The 18,845-nt window shown below is 42.1% G+C and overlaps 1 protein-coding gene across 2 annotated transcripts in view; it reads right to left on the bottom strand.

The window, feature by feature from the left end:
- MAML3 (mastermind like transcriptional coactivator 3) overlaps window positions 1-18,845 on the bottom strand; it is a 198,171-nt gene that overhangs the window by 53,230 nt on the left and 126,096 nt on the right. The window lies entirely within an intron of this gene.

Here is an 18,845-nt window from a genome sequence, read left to right as displayed (position 1 = left end):
CCCCAGTGTAATCCCATAGCCCTGCAGCACAGTACCACAGAGAAGAGGACCTCATGCCACAGCTCATATCAGCAGAGCTGAAGCTTTCAGACTGACAGCCGAGCAGTCCTGCAGCGACTGTTCAAACATCAGCTCGGCAGAAGGTGCCCAAACAAACCTGTTGAGACTAATGTGATGTTAGGCATAAAAGAGGTCCAGCCCAGCTTGCGCTGACGGTATCACTGTTCACCTCGATTTTGTGCTGGCCAACTTTAGGTCAGTGCCAAGTGACAACATGAAAGGAATAGAATCTGCACAAATTTTTCATTTATCTTAACAGTGGAAAAAAAAACTTTGTTAAAGCAAGGAGAAATGTACCCATCCCGAAAATGAGCTTCTGTACAGAATACCTCCTCTTTCTTTACACCTCTGATTTTCAGATCAATTTAAAGGAAACTACATGAACCTCCTCAGCAATCATACTCATGACCTAGTAACTGTTTCCCATGGGAAGTTCTGAGGTGTGAGTACCATTTAGTATCACAAACTGCAAGTCTTGTGTTTTCTCATTCTGCCTACTGTTGCAGGTGTCAGGTTCAAATTTCCCTTGGTGACCAATACCCAATATTCTCACACACACAGGACTTGAGGCCTGCCAAAGACGACGTCAGATATCCCTGCTAAAACATGAGCTGTAAAGCATGGACAGTGGCCTGCAGCTCAAACCATAGCACTCTCTTGTCAACCCTTCTGATCCTCAGAAGTATGCAGGAGACACGAGGAGGTTTTTCACCTACATCAGGTTGGATATTAGGAAGAACTTCTTCTCTGCAAGAGTAGTGAGGTAATGGAACAGGCTGCCCAAGGAGGTGGCAGAGTCACTGTCACTGGAGGTGTTCAAGAACCATGCAAATGTGGCACTGAGGGACATGGGTTAGTGGGCATGGTGAGATGAAACGAATACAGGATGTACGTGTGCACATTTCCCTCCAAAAATGCAAGTTCAGAGGATGCAGTAGGACACATTTTGTTGCATCCAAGCAGCCCATAATAAAAATGAAAAAGCTTTGTTTTCTGACATTATAGGTTGTTGCAGGCTGAAAGGACAGGCTGCCAGTGCCTCTACATGAGCAGGAGCCTCTGAATTTGGGCCACAAGGCAGCACTGAGGGATGTCAAAGATGCCAAAGAACACCAGGCAAACATGCCTGTAGGCAAGCAGGGATTTGTCTCTGCCTTTAAAACTTGTATCTTAAATATGTCACCCACATAGTAGTCCAAAAACAGGCAACACGTTCACACCTCAAGTAGGAAGAAAGCATTTGTTCAAAAAGACTGCCTGTATCTGAGCCACAGGTCATCTCCTGCATGCAGCTGAGGCAAGGAAACCAGATCCCCTGTAGGATGCTCATCCATGTGGGTGATAGTCGTATGTGGTGACTACTGCCAGGTTGCCTGAAACTTGTTTCTGGAATTTGTTCCACGTTGTGACTTCGCAAACTTTGGTTCTGCTGGATGCAGACTCAGAAGCTCAGCATACTGTCTGTACGGGGGTGCTGAGCCTTGCCTTTCTCCTCTTTCTTCTCTTTCTTCAGGGTATTTATACAGCTTTTCTTTTTTTCCCCCACCTCACACAGGCTGCTTGCAATTGATACAGGAGAAAGTAGAGGTCAGAGGAAGAGTAAAGACACATAATCTAATTTTCATTTTGTCCATTAATCATGCACGATTTCAGCCAGCCATTTAACAAGGTGGAATTCAAAAGCGATTTCTCCACAGATGAGGGGAAATTCACTCTAATTTCTGCTGCTGTACAGAGCAGTCTCTTTTCCTTACACTGGAAAGTGGAATCCCTGTGCCCAAGAAAACCTACAGTCTCCTGCAGGTCTTGTAAAATGTTTAAGCTCAGTTTAAAAGTATCCCTCTACTTTGGTATTGGTGCTTTGTGGGAGCAGCATTATTTTTTGGGGGGAGAAAGGGGTATAGATACAAAGCCCAAAAGGAAGCTCTGGATTTAAATTCATTTTGATATGAATTTGACAATCGTTATATATTTGAAAATATCCTCACTCACAAATAAGGAATACTAAAACTTCCCTGCATGTGTCAAACTTAAGACACCTCCTACACAGTCTCAGCCAGTTGCCAGTCTCCCAGTTTGTCAGGACCAAATCACCTCTCCCATAAAGTGAGTTGACTTGGCAAATGAAAATAAATGTGTGTTCATCATAGGTAAGGCCAAAGAGATTGGAAGCATCAGGCCTTGGAGGCAGCAAAATGCACCTTATCTTTGTCCTCAGCTAGAGTTTGATGAGCACTGCAATATTTGCCACCTCAGAAGATGATGAAGTCTATTTCTTGTCTCATTTATCTACGTCATCTTCATTTAATTATTTGCAAAAATTAGCTGGACTGTGTGGAGAGGAAGGTATCTCTCTAAGGTTTAAGAATGATCCAATGAGGCTGCACTGGGAGTAAAGGCTGAGGAACCCGATAAGGTCTATAGCAAAACATGCACCTTCTTCTCAATGATCACTTATTTGCTCAAGAGGAGAACTGACTTCCACTCTCCATTGGTATGTGAACTCCAGAGAGCCCAGTGTCTCCATCCTCAAGGAAGCTTCAGTATTTCACAAGGTTTCTATGTCAGCTGTGCACGCCTCAGTCTCTTTTCCATTTGCTGGGCATTGTCATGCAGAGGAAAAGAGCAAAGGCCAAGCCTGAACTGAGAGGCCCAACATCCTCTGTACCTTCCTGAGTAAGCTGGAGAATCCCCAAACTAAAAAGGTGACACGCTTGAGAAATGCCCCTCCTCTCTTTCTCTCAAAACATATATTTGAGCCGAAAGAAACATTTAGCAGCTGATTCCTTCACCCTTTAAAGATTTCAAAGAAACAGTGGGATGCTTAAGAAAAGAGAAGTGCATGTGCACAGAGCAGGATAATATCTGAGTATGTCAAAGACTGAGTTGCTGACAATGACTTCATCTGTTTCAGAAGCTGAGCATTTCTGCTCTGTTACTGACAAGACATTTGCTAAGACAGCATTGCCACTCAGGAGCCTTCCTTCTTTGCTTAGATGACAAAAAATTGCTGATCTGATCCAGGAAAAAACCCACGTTCTCCAGCTGCAGCCCTCCACTGGTTGCCAATCTTTCTCTAAAAAGTCACATCCTTATTTCTGAATGTATCCAGGCTTCTTTAGTAAGATCACTAATTTAAGCAAAAGTACCATGATTACTAGGTCCGATCTCTAAATCCCCAGAGGTATTTTCCAACAGGCCCACGCTATGTCAAGTCCTGATGCAGGCTGTGGAGAGGTGGTATTCAGAACAAGCTCCTTTGGCACAACTTTGATAGAACTGAGGTGATAAGTAGGTGAAATGACAGATTTATTATGGTTCCTTTTCATATTCTGTGTTTGGCACTGATACTCTTAGGCTAAAAGAGACTGGGGAGACCTGAGAGTGGCCTTTCAGTATCTAAAGTGCTATAGGAAGGAAGGGGGCAGACTCCTCAGCAGGGTCTGTGATGCAGGACAATGGGAAACGGGTTCAAACTAAAAGAGGGGAGATTAGATTGGATATAAGAAAGAAGAACTTTACAGCAGGGGTGCTAAAGCACTGGCACAGGTTGCCCAGAGATGCAATGGATGCCCTGTCCCTGGAGACATTCAAAGTTAGGCCAGACCAGGCTCTGGGAAACCTGGTCAAGCTGAAGATGTCCCTGTTCATTGCAGGGGAGTAGGACTAGATGACTGTTAAGGGTCTCTTTCAACTCAAATGATTCTAATAGCCAGTGTCAATGAAACCAGAAACACAAGAAGGTTAGCAAGGATTATACTTGTCTGTCAGATCTTCTGATGAGACTGAACACAAAAATCTGTTAAGGAAACTGAAAGCCTGCTGAAGGTCTATCTATCTTCATGTCATTTACAATTCGTTTATGAGAATTCATCTTTACATTCAGAAACGTGTAAATGAGAATTTATCTTTACATACAACCTCTCCCTGCGGACAAAGCTCAGATGCTGCTGTAACAACTATGCCACTATAAACTTGGAGTAGATTTAGTAAAATGGTATTTTAGGACAATCTCATACAGTGATTGGAGTGGGTCTGGAATTAAATAACACAGTGATAGTGGAGTTTACAGAAACCAGCCCACCAGGAAATGTTAATAATATGTAGATATCTAAGTGTCTGATTGGCGCAACAGGAATACTATCCCAAGTATCATGGTAAACAACAAAGCACGACTACTGGATGGAGGCCAGTTACAGTATCACCTTCAAAGATATTTTCCTAAATACTTAATTCTGCTGCTTTTCCTTTCCATTTGAATTGATTGGATAATGGTTATAATCTTATTTCTTAATTGGTTTTACGGTTATCTAGCCCTTTTGCTTCTTGTATCAACAACTGATTGGAGTTTCCTAACAAACCTGTTGTCAATCACAACTACCTGTAAATGAGCACACACAGGACTATGGGAGTCAGCCAGGACTCAGGAGAAGCTACACACTCAAGGAGAAAGGAAGTAATACTTTAAACAGAGCAATTTTTTCCTCTACAGAACTGAAGTCTTATGCCCCCATGGCTGCTAAGAAAATCTGAACATACCAATGCAAAGCACTCCTGGGTGACATTCCTAATTTTCAGAAATGGTGCTTTATTATGTGGAAGGGATTACGTGGAAAGTAATCATCCCTTTGTGTGGGGCAAAAAGGGGCTGAAATGCTAAGATACCATTTTTAAGATGTGGTTTGGTAACAGGGAGCAGAAGTTCAAGCCACTGCAACAGACGCATCTGCCCACATGAGCTGAGGTACAAAGAAAAGTGCCCCCAAAGCACACCCTCCACACAGTTGCATGCAGCCAGCAGAAGAAGGCAAGGCAGCAGACATAGCCCCACAGTTTGCCCTCCAGCATCAGCTGCCTCTCCAGCTATGCTGATGCAGCCCCTGCAGGGCTCACTTGGGGAAGAGGAGAGGTTGCCTACTGAGGTTTAGAAAGAGTGAAGTAATAAAGGTGCTAAGAGAAAACGTTCAAAAAATGACAAGAATTAAGGATCCAGCCTCCACTTTCTGTAGGATTTGGGGCATCACTGCCCTTTTGAAAACTTCCCTTTGCACTTGGAGAATACAGCAGTGTGCACTAAGATGTGGTAGCTACGGCCCAGAGCACGGAACACCACCTCTTACTGGCTCCCTTCTTATGTCTGTTAAAACTTGTTCTTAGCACTCCGGCCAGAAATACTGTGAAGTTCAGTAAAAGATCTTCTACTTGAACACAGGTAAACAATTACATATAGTAATGAAGTGAGTTTTCACAATCCCACTACTAAGCAAGCCATTAGCTGTTCATAATGCAAACAACTTGATAAGGTGCTGAACCAATTTTGCAAAGCAAAAAAAAAGACACCCGAACTGTTCAGAGATCACAGGGGCAGGGCAAGCTTAGTGTAGTGTTTTCTGTTTGTCTGATCCAAAGGAAGCCATACAGAGCTAAAATGTTGGCTGCTTAGTCTGATTTTTTGCTAAGTGTGTTTAGTGAATTAAATATTGCAAGGAACCCTAGGGTGTGCAATCATATCTTTGCTAATACACTTTTATATTCTGACAGGGACGTTTAACAGCATGAAATAATCCTCTTCAATTTACAAAAGCATCTCCCAACCTCTGAGTTTTAAACTATCAGTGATCGATCACTTGCAGCAAATACAACACAGCTACTCTGCCAACAGACTGGATTTCATAGAAAGGACTGTATAAGTGGGCTTTTTCCCAGTTAAGCATTTTAATGAGTATCATCTTTTCTCCATCACATACTGTTCTAAGCAGGAGAATTCTCTGTTTGCAGGGGATAAAAGAAAGGAGATTATGCAACGGGAAAGCAAAGACAGATATGCACAGAGGCCAATTAATTAGATATATATTAATAACATCACCATTTGAATGCAGAGTGGAAAGAGAAACAACAAACACTCAAGCTTATATCAAAAAGAAGGAATAAAACCCAAATTCTTTTCAAAAGCTTAGCTTAAAAAAATCTGATGCGTGCCTTTTAAATAGATAAAGTAACTCAACTTTGGAGTGATTGGGATAATTTTTCATCACCTTAATTTTGTGGCTGGAATGAGGACACTATGGTGACAAGTTCATTAGAAATCATTTATATGACATAGAAACAATAGGACAGATTCCTAGTACTGACCAATGATCATCCCATATAAAAGATATGCAGACACTTTTAAGGATAATGACAACAAATTCTTCAAATTCTTTTTCTACCTTCTGCAACTGAGCCAGGAGATTTCCATCCAGAATAAGCTTGAAAAACACTTTAAAAATCATATGTTGCTTTCAGACTGAGATTTGTGCTGCTTTTCTGTGCCCAATTCCCTCCTCTGTGGGCAAATTAAAGCAAATATAAAAAGAAATCATATGTACGTACTGAAAATGTCTCAGCTCCGATTGTCTTTTTTGTTGACACTTTTTATATCTAGGATTGTTTTGCCATTGTAAAATCCAAACCTACTTGAATGCTACCAAGACATCTGAAACTCACAAAAAATGGTAGTATTACTCTATTAATTTCTGCTATTGTTCTTCAAGTATTGATATCAACACTGAGTACCGTATATTGGAAGATATGACCTACTTTTTTTCAGAAAACGCCTAAGAAAGATTATACTGTGGAGTGTCTCTTAAAATCTTAACAGAGAAGGGAAAAAGTGAGAAAATTGCATATGGTAGGTAGGGCAGAGTGAGGTGGGCTTGAGAGATGTGGAGATATTTTGTTAGATAATACAAAAATTCTTAGTTTTCATTACTGACCTCAATTTGCTTTTTGGTTTTTTTTGTTTTTTTTTTTTCTTAAGAAGGGCACAGCATTTATGTAACAAGTGATGCGCTCATTTGATGCCAAGCCATGCCTGTGCACTACTAGCAGGGAAATAATTATGTCACATGTTTATCTCTGCAAGACAAATGTGCCTTTGCACAGCGCCTGACCGCACAGAAGTGCTCCCCACAGCTCCTACGTGGCGTCATGCCAGCCTTGGTGCCACGGCTCCGTTGGCTGGAGTATTGCCTGCACCAGGGCACAAAGGAGAAATAAAGTCCTTTGGCACTCAGCTATGTCCTTAAAGGACATCGAGCACCTCGTCTCCGAGCTTGAGTCTCACCTTTTGCTGTATTTACTTCCTGCAGTCCCCATGCAGAGAAGCCCTGAAGATCTCTCTGGTGCCAAATGCCGCAGTTGCTGTGCCAGCCCCTGCTCCAAGTGTCACCACTTCCACTCCAGCATCACCCAGTGTGGGACCAAACAGCTTATGGTATGGGTATGTTGGAGCAGAAAATTGTTTATACAAAGAGTTAACTGCAACAGCACGCACCTCATCTATGAGTCCACCTAAAATGGAAGCTTAACTGAACATACTCTGGTCAGACTCCACGGGTCTGGTTTTCCTGCACAGGGTAATACAGGGTCTTGCTGCTGCCAACACCACAAATCCCAAATGCAACATGACAAAGAGCCAAACTGCCGTTTCCAGAGCTAAGGCAAGCTCTCCATGCTAATTCCCTGCTAAGCCAAGGCATGGGGCTTTGATTTCCTAACCTCAGGATGTTATCTGGCTCCAGAGTAGGATTATCATTAGCTCCATACTCTGTCCTTACAGCAGGGTCACTGTCATGCCATATGCCACTTGGACAATCTTTATTCTTTCTAGAACCTTTTTAGTGTGTTTGTTTTTTAAATCACAGTCTTTATCTGAAAGAATTTGGATCCTTCTTGGCTTTCAAAATCTGCTTTGCATTGCTAATGCTTGGGGCTGTAGGCAAAGTTGCATTGGAGAGACAAAGAAAGAAGAGATGCACTAAAAACCTCTTAAGACATAAAATATCTTGAGGGTGCTCTTCTCTTAAATATGAACAACAACAAACCAGAGCAGGTTTACTCAATTTCCATTTGCCAGACAAAAGACCAAGTTCTTTCAGAAAGCAGCTTCTGCGTACAGCATTAACTCAGTGAATATGCCTGAGTTGCACCAGTGTAACTGCAGAGCATGAGGCCTCAAAAGAGCACATCAGGCTCCACGTGGAAGTTGTAGCAGGGTGAAAAGCCACAGCATCAGCACACAGAAGGTGTCTCAATAGCTTGATACAGCAGGGCAAATCTCCTACCCCCCTCCCTCCAGTGCTGTGGTACAAGAAAAGGTCACAAGTCTCCGAATTGTCACTCTCTTACAGTAGTGTGGCAAACACACAAAACAATCAGGGAGTCTGGAGGAAGAAGTGCAATGGCCGTGAGCTCACCCATGCTGGGAGGGTAAGATACAAATGACAGAGGAAGAGACTTCAGGTTGACCTCCTTGCCAGATAAAATCCATTATGCATGATTAAAACTTAACAAAATGCAATCACATTAAAAATGACTATCATGAAGTGCACCATGATTTACTGACTAAATGAATGAGAAATTTATCTGAATAAAATAGTCCTAGCCCTACTGCATCGGCAACGCGTGATAAATTGCTGATTGTGAGAAGATCATCGCTTGCTGTTGGATGACATACATGCATTGATTTTTCCTAACAACGCTAATTAGCATAATGGCATCTCCACATATATTACAGAAAGTTTCCTCTTAGCAAGCAGAAAATATTTCAAGCCTTCTGGTCCCAAACTGCAAAGAATAAAGATGGAAAGAAAGGAGTCGCAAACTGCCTCGTTGTCCTTTATTATGCAGATCAAAGGCCCAGCCCACTGGATCTTACTTAATCTTGAAGAGATGGGAACAACATTCAAGAAAGCTCAGGCATTGTTCAATTAAGCTACGATCACAGTGGGGTGTTTTTTACATGGCAATGATCTAATTTTGTGAGGCCAAAAAAAAAGCCTTTGAAAAAGAAGAATCTAATCCTCAAGAACTAGGAAAAAAACATTTCTCCAATTTCATTAACACACAGGGGGCAGACCGTGCAATGCTCTCATAAGCACTCTCATTGACCAGGGCTGTGTAGGTGAGAGGGCGCTCGCTAGGCTCAGAAGACACAGACTACTAACAGGAAAATAAAAGTGGTGGAACAGGACAGGAAAACAAAGGGGAGATCCCACGTGATTCGCCACTAATTGAAAATCAATCACCATAACCTGCATTTTTTGCTTCAAAAAATCTGTGAGGTGATAAAACACCACCTTAGAAGCAACACAGTATCCCACTGCTCAGCACCCCCTGCAGCGTGTGGACTTCAGGCTTGGCCATGATGATATTCCAAATAGCCATGCTTTTTCCCAGGTTGTTTGGGAGCATGAACAAAACAGCTTATTTGTCTGCATTAGTGCTTTGGATTTCTTTGACACAGTACGCTGCACCAGAGTAGAGGCTTGAGCAGAAGGGAGAGGAAAGCAGAGCCCTAACCTGCCTTGGGTGAACTCAGTAATACTGGAGCTCGTGCTGGCCACCCCATTACCTGATACAGCAGATATGAGGTCTTGAGGTCTCCCAACATTCCCACTTGGCTCTGACATCACATAGAGCCAAAATGCAAGTGCCCTGTGTCATAATTCCTCTGTGGGGCAGCTGGTGAGTAGAGCAGGTATGTAAGCTGGCAGTTCTCAACCCTCCTCGACCCTCCAGCTACCGTTATGTTGTCTCTGACCTGTTCCTTTTCCACCCCTAAAATCACATGCTGGTAGTACAGCTTGTGCGCCAGTCATGCCCAGCCAACACAGCCCGCCCCAAGCTGCGAGCGCATCTGTAGGTGACAGCTGCACCCCTTCAGCAGAGCCCTTGGAGGACAGACCACACCGTGTGCAACCAGAGCAGAGGACGATGGTTTTGGCAGTGGTTTTTGCTCATATGGGAGCGCTGGGAAGAAACACGAGTGTTACACTGTCTGCAAACCAGGTGCAGGAACTGGGCAACTGCAAAGCTTAAAGCTTCAAGAGGCATGGGAGCTGGCATGGGAGCTGACAGGTAGTGTCCTGCACATCTGCCCACCATACTTGCACAGTATTGCATACTGCATAATGCAAGCAATTTGGGAAGCCACCAGCCCTCCCAAAAACCCACACATCCTTCTTGGTGATGGACTGGTGACCCCTAACTGGGGACATGAAGGAGGGAAATACTGCCTCACAGTAACCACAGACTTTACATTTTACCGTACATCCACGTGCACACAGTGTGCATCTGTGATGTATGTAGTATTTCAGAAATGACTTGAAAAGCTTTAAGTATTTTGAATTTCTGTGCCTCTTGGTGGAAACAGTCAAGCTATCTTCAAATGATGAGAACAGTTTCACACCATATGAAGTGCAAGGGAAGGTATCATTAACAAGGCTTAAAGTCACAACAAAAATCACCTGAAAACTACTTTTATATCTATAAGAATACCAGAGCTTAAGACGAATGTACTGCCTTCTACTGTTGGAAATAAAACATCACCTAGTGGGAAACTACATGTCACTGGCAATTCTACAATAGAAAAGTCCTATATACACATTTTTTGCTTTAGTCTTCTATGATAAGCTTGATCCAGTGAAGCTGCTCTATAGTTTCAAGTGTCAGAGTCCAGGCTGAGATGGATTAGTGGGCAGACTGAAGGTGGAGCAGCTGAATTTATCACATGGATGGTGCCACCACATCAGTGAAATTGCAACTAAGATATCCCAGCCCTTCAACTGTCTCAAGACTGGTTAAAAATGCATTTCATACGACAACAAATATTTCATCCTGTTTCCATCAGCCTGAGATTCACAGACCACACAAAGCCCCGGTGTCTGCAGTGATCTCCTGCAGAGTGACAAGACCGAAAAATAGTTCTGTGCTATTTAACAGATAAGAAAGGGAGGTAGAGAAGGAAAAGCTGATGAGGAGAAACAGAGGGAAAAGAGTAGACACTGGAAATCAATTCCCTACAACACACATCTTGGACAGTCTCGGGAATTCTCCTTTTTCCAGGCAACACTATGTACCAAAAGTAATCTATAATGCAGATTCTTTTGAGGATGTTACCTCTCTCTCAAGCCTGAAAGGAACATCACATCAGATGAGGAGGAAGCATCTTTGCTGGGCAGAGCTTAAACTCTTTCTAGGCTGACCCTTTAAAAAGCTTTTTATTGCTGTAATTGAACATATTGTCTTTTCCTCAGTTTCTCCACAAAGCAGAAGGAAACAGAAGACAGCTCACAGGTACACCTGTATTCTTCAAATACTGAGATTTCAGCTTTTATGGAAGGATGCTAGCACAAGAACTAGACTTGTGGAGGGAGGAATATTTTATACTGGCTACATGAGAAGCAGAAGTGAAAAAGAGACAGCTAAAACATAAAAGCATGACTTTGTAATAGAGCTGATGGACTTGGCCTTGCCTAGAGAGCTCCCTCGGACCGTGGAGCAAGAGCTGCTAACAAGTTCCTGCTGGGTGCAAACAAGTAAGCCACCTGTTTGCAAGATGCATTGACACTGACTCTGTGGTTTCTTCACAAGATGTAAGACATTCTTGCAAGCTAATATACGCAAAGTGCTTCTAGCATGCAGGAAAAGAGGCTAAATAAGAACAGGAGAACTCAATACATGTATGCCAGTTCTGCATGAGAACAAAGAGATGAGGAACCAACAGACTGGTTTCTCTCCACATTGACAAAGTAGGCTGTCTCGGACTTAATGCTAAGCTGGTGAACAATGACACAGAAAGGGCAGGTTTCCCACTGCTCATGAGGAATGAAATCTTTGCTGAGAGCGCAGAAGCCACATTCTTTAGCAAATTAGATGCATCAGCTAGGATTTGGCAGAACCTCCTGAATGCACTCTTAACTGCTTACTGGGACTGTCTTTCAAGAGGTATTACACAATTGCAGACCACTAACAGGCTAAAAGCCATGAACTGTGGCAAACAAGGATGAGTGACAAGGAGCCACCAAAGACTGGACAATTATTTTTCTTCTGAAAAGTATTATTTGGACCGAAGTGGCAACATTAATCAGTATTTACTGATGTGCTCCTCAAGCAAAAGAGTTGGCCTGCATTCCTGCATTTGGATAAGGAAACAGTCTGTTTCAGCATCACTAGGAACATTTACAGAGCTTGGAGATTATGATACAGCAGAGAATGTTCTCTTTCTGGCAGTGCTCAGTCTCCCATAAGATATCTCTATGTTTCAGCTCCTCTTCTTGCATCCTTTTTCCTCTTCTGCCACATCTGGCAGCTTCCAGAGCAGCACAGATAGCTGTGGACAACTTCTACCGTGGCATTTCTAGGTTTTTGAATGCTTCTCTGTGTTACCTGAAATGAAGATGTCAGTGCATGTAAACTTGAATTAGCTGCAAGATCTCTGAGATGGGCGACGTCGCTTCTGACACAACTTCCACACCCCACACAAAGGCCCAGGCAGAGCACTGCCATGGCAGAAATCCTCAGATTTCCTTCCCTTGCAGCACTCAGTGTTGTCAGCTCACCCAGAGTACAGCGAGTGCCATTAGCAGCAGTGGGACTCCCCTACCTTCCACAGCAACTGGTTATTCCTCTGCACTCTTGGTTTTCAGATGGGCTCGGCAGAAGGGAAGGCAGCAGCTTTCCCTACTCTCCTCCCTTCTCCCAGCCTGGCCTCAGCTGTGCCATTACATAGCCTCGGAAGGCAGCAGCCTGCTCCCGGCCAGCCTGTAAACAAGACAGGAGCTGGTGCAGGAATTCCCTTTCCAGTAAAACAGCCTCTGGGGGAATGCAACATGCACGTGGGAACACAGCACAGCCATGGCCTTCCTGCAGCAAAGGGAGCTCAGGAGGGGTACTGGTTAGAAAGGAGGTAATTCTGGTCCAAAGAACCTCCACCTGCAATGTGAATCTTTCCTTCAAATACTGATAAAATAAAATCACAACTTTGTTTGGAATATAAGCTCAGCTCATACAGATCCCTACTGTGAGATGGGAAAAGATGTATATGAATAGAAAGCCAGAGTTAATTTTAAATCCAGTTCCCAGTTTTCTTTACAAAGGTTGGGAAAGACATGAAGAGCTCACTTACAGTGGAGAACAAGTTCCAGACTACCTGGGAACAAGCTTTCCTAGCAAAAGAGTTCACTAGCAGCTTGTTTCTCACCTGTCATAGTCAAATATCAGTTTCAAATGTCTGATAAACAAGAAAGTTCCCCACTGGTCAGGGAGGAGCTGTAGCCTGAAGGCAGCCTGAGCAATTCCTTACAGCCAGTGTAGCAAGCCATCAGTTATCTAAAGCACACTGCGATATTCCTAATGGTGACTAATCACTTGTTTATTTATAAATGGATCATTAAAAATAACTGGAAAAAATAAATAAAAAGACAATTTCAGTGTAAACACAACTACAGAGACTTTTCTGAGAAAGAGGTTTAGGCTTGCAGATCATGGAGGAGAATGAGAAGTAGTAGACAAGAGTAGACACGATAGCCTTAGTTGTCCACTTGGGTAGCATAAGAACAGATGACAGTGAAACAAGAGTAAGGAAAAACACCAGCCTCATGTAATCTTGCAGTGCTATTGCAATATTTGTAGTTTGAAATGTTTTCCATTAAGTTCCATTTTTTAGAGTCAAGAGTAGATGGGAGAATCAGAACTTTACTTTAAAAAGCATTCTTCTGTATAGGTAAAGAAGAATCGGAAAACAAGAATCATAACGGAGGAGGGCTTTTGACTTTCCAGGGGACAGCAGAACACTGCTGCTGAATTCCTGTCACTGGCCAGTACTGAAAGCATTTGCCCTTTCATGCTAAGTTAGGTATGCCTATGCTTAGAGGACAGCAAACTGGCCCATGGAAGAGTGTGGTATAAATATCCCAGAATGTTCAGTGGTGCTGCGTTGTCAGCTTATGACAGATCCAACTGTAAAAACGTGTGGAAAGAACACAATGTTACATCATTGTGTATTGACAGTAAGAGTATACATAATAAAGAAGAAGAGTGAGAGGTCTTGAACAGTAAGAAATGGATCACGGCTGGTATTGCTGAAAGCAGGTGGAGTGGGTTATAAGGCTGGAAAATGAAAACTGATGATGACAACCTGCCTAGTAAGGGAAAAACAGGGGGAAAAAAAAGCAGGAAGGTGTAGCTCCTTATGTAAAAATAATGCTGCTACAAGCTACAGATATTTTCAAATCACCATGTTTTGAGATTACTGCTGTAACTAATCAGACTTGCGAAGCACTGGTTGACATACATTGTATTGTCAGACTAATGGGCATATGTAGATAACAGCACAAACTGCTCTTTGTGCCACAATCTAGATCACGCAGAAAAAGGTAGCATGCTATTGTGGATACTTCAAAATAGAAGACACTAAACATATTCCTTGTGCCATCAGTAATACACATTTTCAGCTTCTAAAGGTAACGTAGGACAATTGCTTTATGGACAAGAATAACTCTGAGTCTCTGAAGCTTACAGAAACTAGACCAGAAGCAAATCGCACAACAAAGTGTTTTAACAAGTCTTGGAAAAGTGGTGAAATTTCCAAGAATTGAAGGCTTGCCATTGCAACTGTGATATTTAAGACAAGGAAAAGACTAGTTATTCTGACACGTCCCCAGCAAAAGGATGGATTTCAGTTCTCTGTCAGCAATGACTCAGAGGATAAAACAGGAATACCCATCGGGAAAGTAGGTTTCACCAAACACAGCTATGATTTTCTCATGGTAGAATTATTGGTTCAGTAGGGACAAGAGAACAGTGCTTTTATCGTTTGATTTTGCAAGGCTTAGACTAGAGAAAAACATTAGGTATAAGGACATTACAAAAGTATTATGGAGGTATTATGACCTCTTCCCCAGAAAATGGGCAAATGATACTAGAAAGGTAAGCACTGGAAGGCCCTGCTTACAAATCATCTAGTGAAATTCCATCCAAGTTAATTTCCATTACCCTTCTGTTCTTAAACGTTGATGGGAGATTGACTTCTAGGGAACAAATTTTTGCATTCATAAAAGGCAGTCAGTGCATTTGAACTCCAATGCAAACCTTTTGTGGAAAACAACAGTTACAAGTCAAACACAGCACACAGAGCCATTCACTATGTCTCTCTATAGAAAGTTCACCAAGCAGTCCTTGAAGTGTCAGTCATTATTTCCATTCTATCCTATTTCCCCTAAAATCTAATAAGACAGTTACATTTCTGCTACACTTTCATGTTGTGAATATATATCTTTAGACTTCTTTACTTTCAGCTTATCCTGAAAGAACCTCAACAATTTCTTTTTCTCACTGTCATAAAGATAACCTTCGGAAAGTGTAAGAGTTTGCACTATCCCAAGGAGAAACCCACCTTTTCACTTGGAAAGGACAATTACATTTCGGAAATGTTCTCTGGACACACATCTCCCTTTATCCTTTGTATACAAAAACAGACTGAGCGGATGATGCATCTTCAACTTGAGTCTAACACAAAAGGCAGAAAGAGAACTTGAAGGTAGTTCTTCCAGTATGGTGTCAATTCTCTTCATTCACACCCCTCTAATTTCAAACAATGTAACCAGTGGTTTCAATAGGAACTATAATTGCAGCATCCTCACAGCCTCATGCAGGCAAAGAGCTGCACTCTAGTTTTATTTTTCTTACACCCACAGAGAATTCTGTTTTGTTTCGACCTCTCATTACTCTCCCTCCCTCACTTGGCTCCAAAACATCAAATTCTCTCTCAGCCATTCAACGTCTATTCCATTTGGCTGCTTTTTTCTTACCACTATGCACACATATTGAACAGCTGGAACCAAGAACAGGCACAATTAATGACTCTGAAATTTTCCAAAGAAAACCCATTTGAAATTATTTTCGGTTTGAAAATAAAGAAAAAAAAAAAAAAAAAGGAAAAAATGCCTCCCATTAAACCTTACATACATCTTCAAAAACTAAATGGAATATTTTGGGTTAAAGCTCTACATTTTTAGAGAAAAAGTTGTTTTATGGTTGCTTTTATTCTTTAAATCACATAAGAACTCCTAAAGGGCCCGCTGCATCTCGGTGCCAAACCAATTTCTTTTATTATTGCACAGGAACCAGAACAGCAGAAGACCTCTACCCCTCAAATACCTTACAAGTTGCCAGCCCCAGGGAAAAATTGTGTTTGATGCTTTAGCCTATAGCCACAGCAAAGGGAGAACAACAGCAGTATCCATGAGGCTAAGAGGCATTAAATGCCACATCCTCACACACTAATAAGCACTTTTAGGGCAGATCAGGGTATCTGGAGCAAGGCTAAGAGCAGGGAATTCCAACTAAAAACCTGACCAAGTGGAGAGAAATTGGGCATGAAGGGACACTGGTAGCACTATAGAGCCTTGCTGAGTGTAGATGGCTGGGGATCAGATAATGGATTTTATACTCAGTCCTGCAGGAGTGGCTTGTACTACCTTCTGTCTCATGCTGGAAAAAAAAAACCCTACTTCAAAACCAGTCTGTTTTGTGGCAAAACAGAAAACACCCCACCCATTGCTTCTTTGAAAAGAACAAGCCCTAGGACAAGATGAAGGCTATCACGTTGCAGGGTGTGTGCTTCTTTCACAGCAGTGTGGAGGGGCTTACAGGCACAGCGCCAGTCCTGGTCTGCGCAGTGAAGCAAAAGACCACTGTGTCCGACAGGAATTGTTTCAATGCTGACACTGCAAAAAGCCTTTTGCTAGACACTGGTTTTGCTGCTGTCACTGACATCGAGCTAAGTGCTCTCCTTTCTTCACAAGAACATTTGACACAGCAAGCCCAAGACACCAGCCCTGAGCACCAGACACTCACCAACATGTTTGTAGGGCAGCTGTGGCCTACTGGCCTCCATGTCATGTCCAAAAGGCCTCAGCAGAACAAAAGGCGTCTTCTCTGAAGTATGCCAAGTGACTGAAGTCATGAGTGCATTCTGCTCATTAACAGCTGAGTGGCCAAAATGGACACAAGTCGAATGAATGTATGTGATGCACATGCACACAACTAGCTACACTTGGATAACACAGCAATATGCAGAAAATAAGACCAAATATGGTCTTTTGTACCTGTCCGCTTGTCCCTAAATCACGTTCTGGGTCTTAATGATCCCCAAACAGCAGTCACCTGAGAGGAATGTATAGTCACTGCTAGCTACTTGATACAATAGCTAGGACTCTCTTTCCCTTCAAATTCCATTTGCTCAATCCTCATGATTATTTAAAACAAACACACACACACTTTTCCAATTTGTGCCAAAGACCAAAACTGCAGTGAAGGTAGAAACTATAAGCTCATTGAAGGGTACATTCCCCTTACACTCAGAAATGTATCGCAAACTGAAGAGTGCAATCTCCTTATTTTCCACGGATGATCTGGCAACTCTGACTGTCCACATCCCGCAGTAAGTAGTAGAATCAGATAATCTGCATCAGCCTGGATTCGACTCAACAACATCAACAGATCATTTTACCACCTTCGCAAAACCAATCCATTTCTACCAAGCACATTTCACAATAATAAAGCTTTCCAATCTTCTACAGAAAAGTGCTTTTTAGGGAAGCAGGATGAGAAGGAATGAAAAAATACATTACGTATAGAAATCTATTCTTTTAACCTTCCTCACTAAACAAAATCCCTTCTGGGTAGGCAAGTGAGTTTTATATAATAAAATACAGCTTTGCCTTAAATTTTTTCTTTGTAAGATACAGAAATGACTTAATATCTGATCTTGGTTTTGGAAGAACGTCTAGGTTTAAGCAAATATCTAGTTTTCCTTATATTATAAAAGGAACCGAGCAAGATTAGATATATGAAATCTTGACTTCCTGTTCATACAGGACAGCTGCTGAGAGATAATAACATGAACTTCTCAACTTATGAAATGCAGGAGATGACATTAACTCTTTCACATAGGCAGTCTTTCCTCCCAGTTCTTCGGCAGGTGTTTGACATCAACAGATGTAACCAAAAACTTTAAACATCTGACAGCCTGACCAAACATTACGCACCTCTCAATTACACACTGACAAATCTTTATCTGATTACAATCTGAGTTCTAGGTCATTATCACAGCGTTTCTCTAGATAAGTCTTCACAAAAGAAAGCAGCTTTAGACTGGCAATTTCTAATGCAGTAGGCAAGCAGAATTAAAACACAAATACAAACCTTTGAGCTGTCAACATACATGCTGAATCATAAACAGGAGGCAGATGAACATTTCTTTTTGTTTTGCAATTCATTCTGAAAAATATGTAATGGACTCTGACCTGGCAAACCCCCTACTCTTCATATTGGTAGATCTCCAAACTCCATAGGCTGCAGAAATGACAATTTTTTTGGTATTCCTAATTCCTAATAATGCGTTACAGCATTTGTTATCCATGGGCAGAGGAAAGCACTCCTTGCAGGTGGTGTGGAAACAGCTTATGTGGTAAAACACTGATACACAAAACTACCAACCAACAACTCTGTGTACTACGATATCAGAAATCCTGATGTGTTTTAGTGGCACAGCTTCCATGAAAGCATCACCTAATTTGTGAACTCATTACTGTCTTTAATTATTTTTAAATCCCTTATAACAGCATTCTGAAGATTTATTCTCAAACCTCTCCATTACACCACTGCGCAGATGTTTCCAGAGCCTACTCAAGTAAGAATACTCATCTGAGCTAGGTGGTGACAGGGTTGTTTGTCATTACTACAGCCATTACTCAAAACAGTTTTAATTCATTCCAAAGTATTCCCCAAGCCTGGCATCTGCCACACCGGAGGTTAGTATGGAATACAAGAAAGACCGATGCCAAGTCATTCAAGCCAACACAGCTTTAGCCTTTTGCTGAAAGTGAGTCAGAAGACTCTACAGATTCCCAACATTATAATATTTAAGACTGTGAAAGACTTCTTGAAAGTCCTGGAAT

The sequence above is a fragment of the Excalfactoria chinensis genome, chromosome 4 (assembly GCF_039878825.1).
Source record: "Excalfactoria chinensis isolate bCotChi1 chromosome 4, bCotChi1.hap2, whole genome shotgun sequence".
Lineage (NCBI taxonomy): Eukaryota > Metazoa > Chordata > Aves > Galliformes > Phasianidae > Excalfactoria > Excalfactoria chinensis.
The sequence above is the reverse complement of the archived record's forward strand: the minus strand, read 5'-3'. Positions and strand labels throughout refer to the sequence as shown.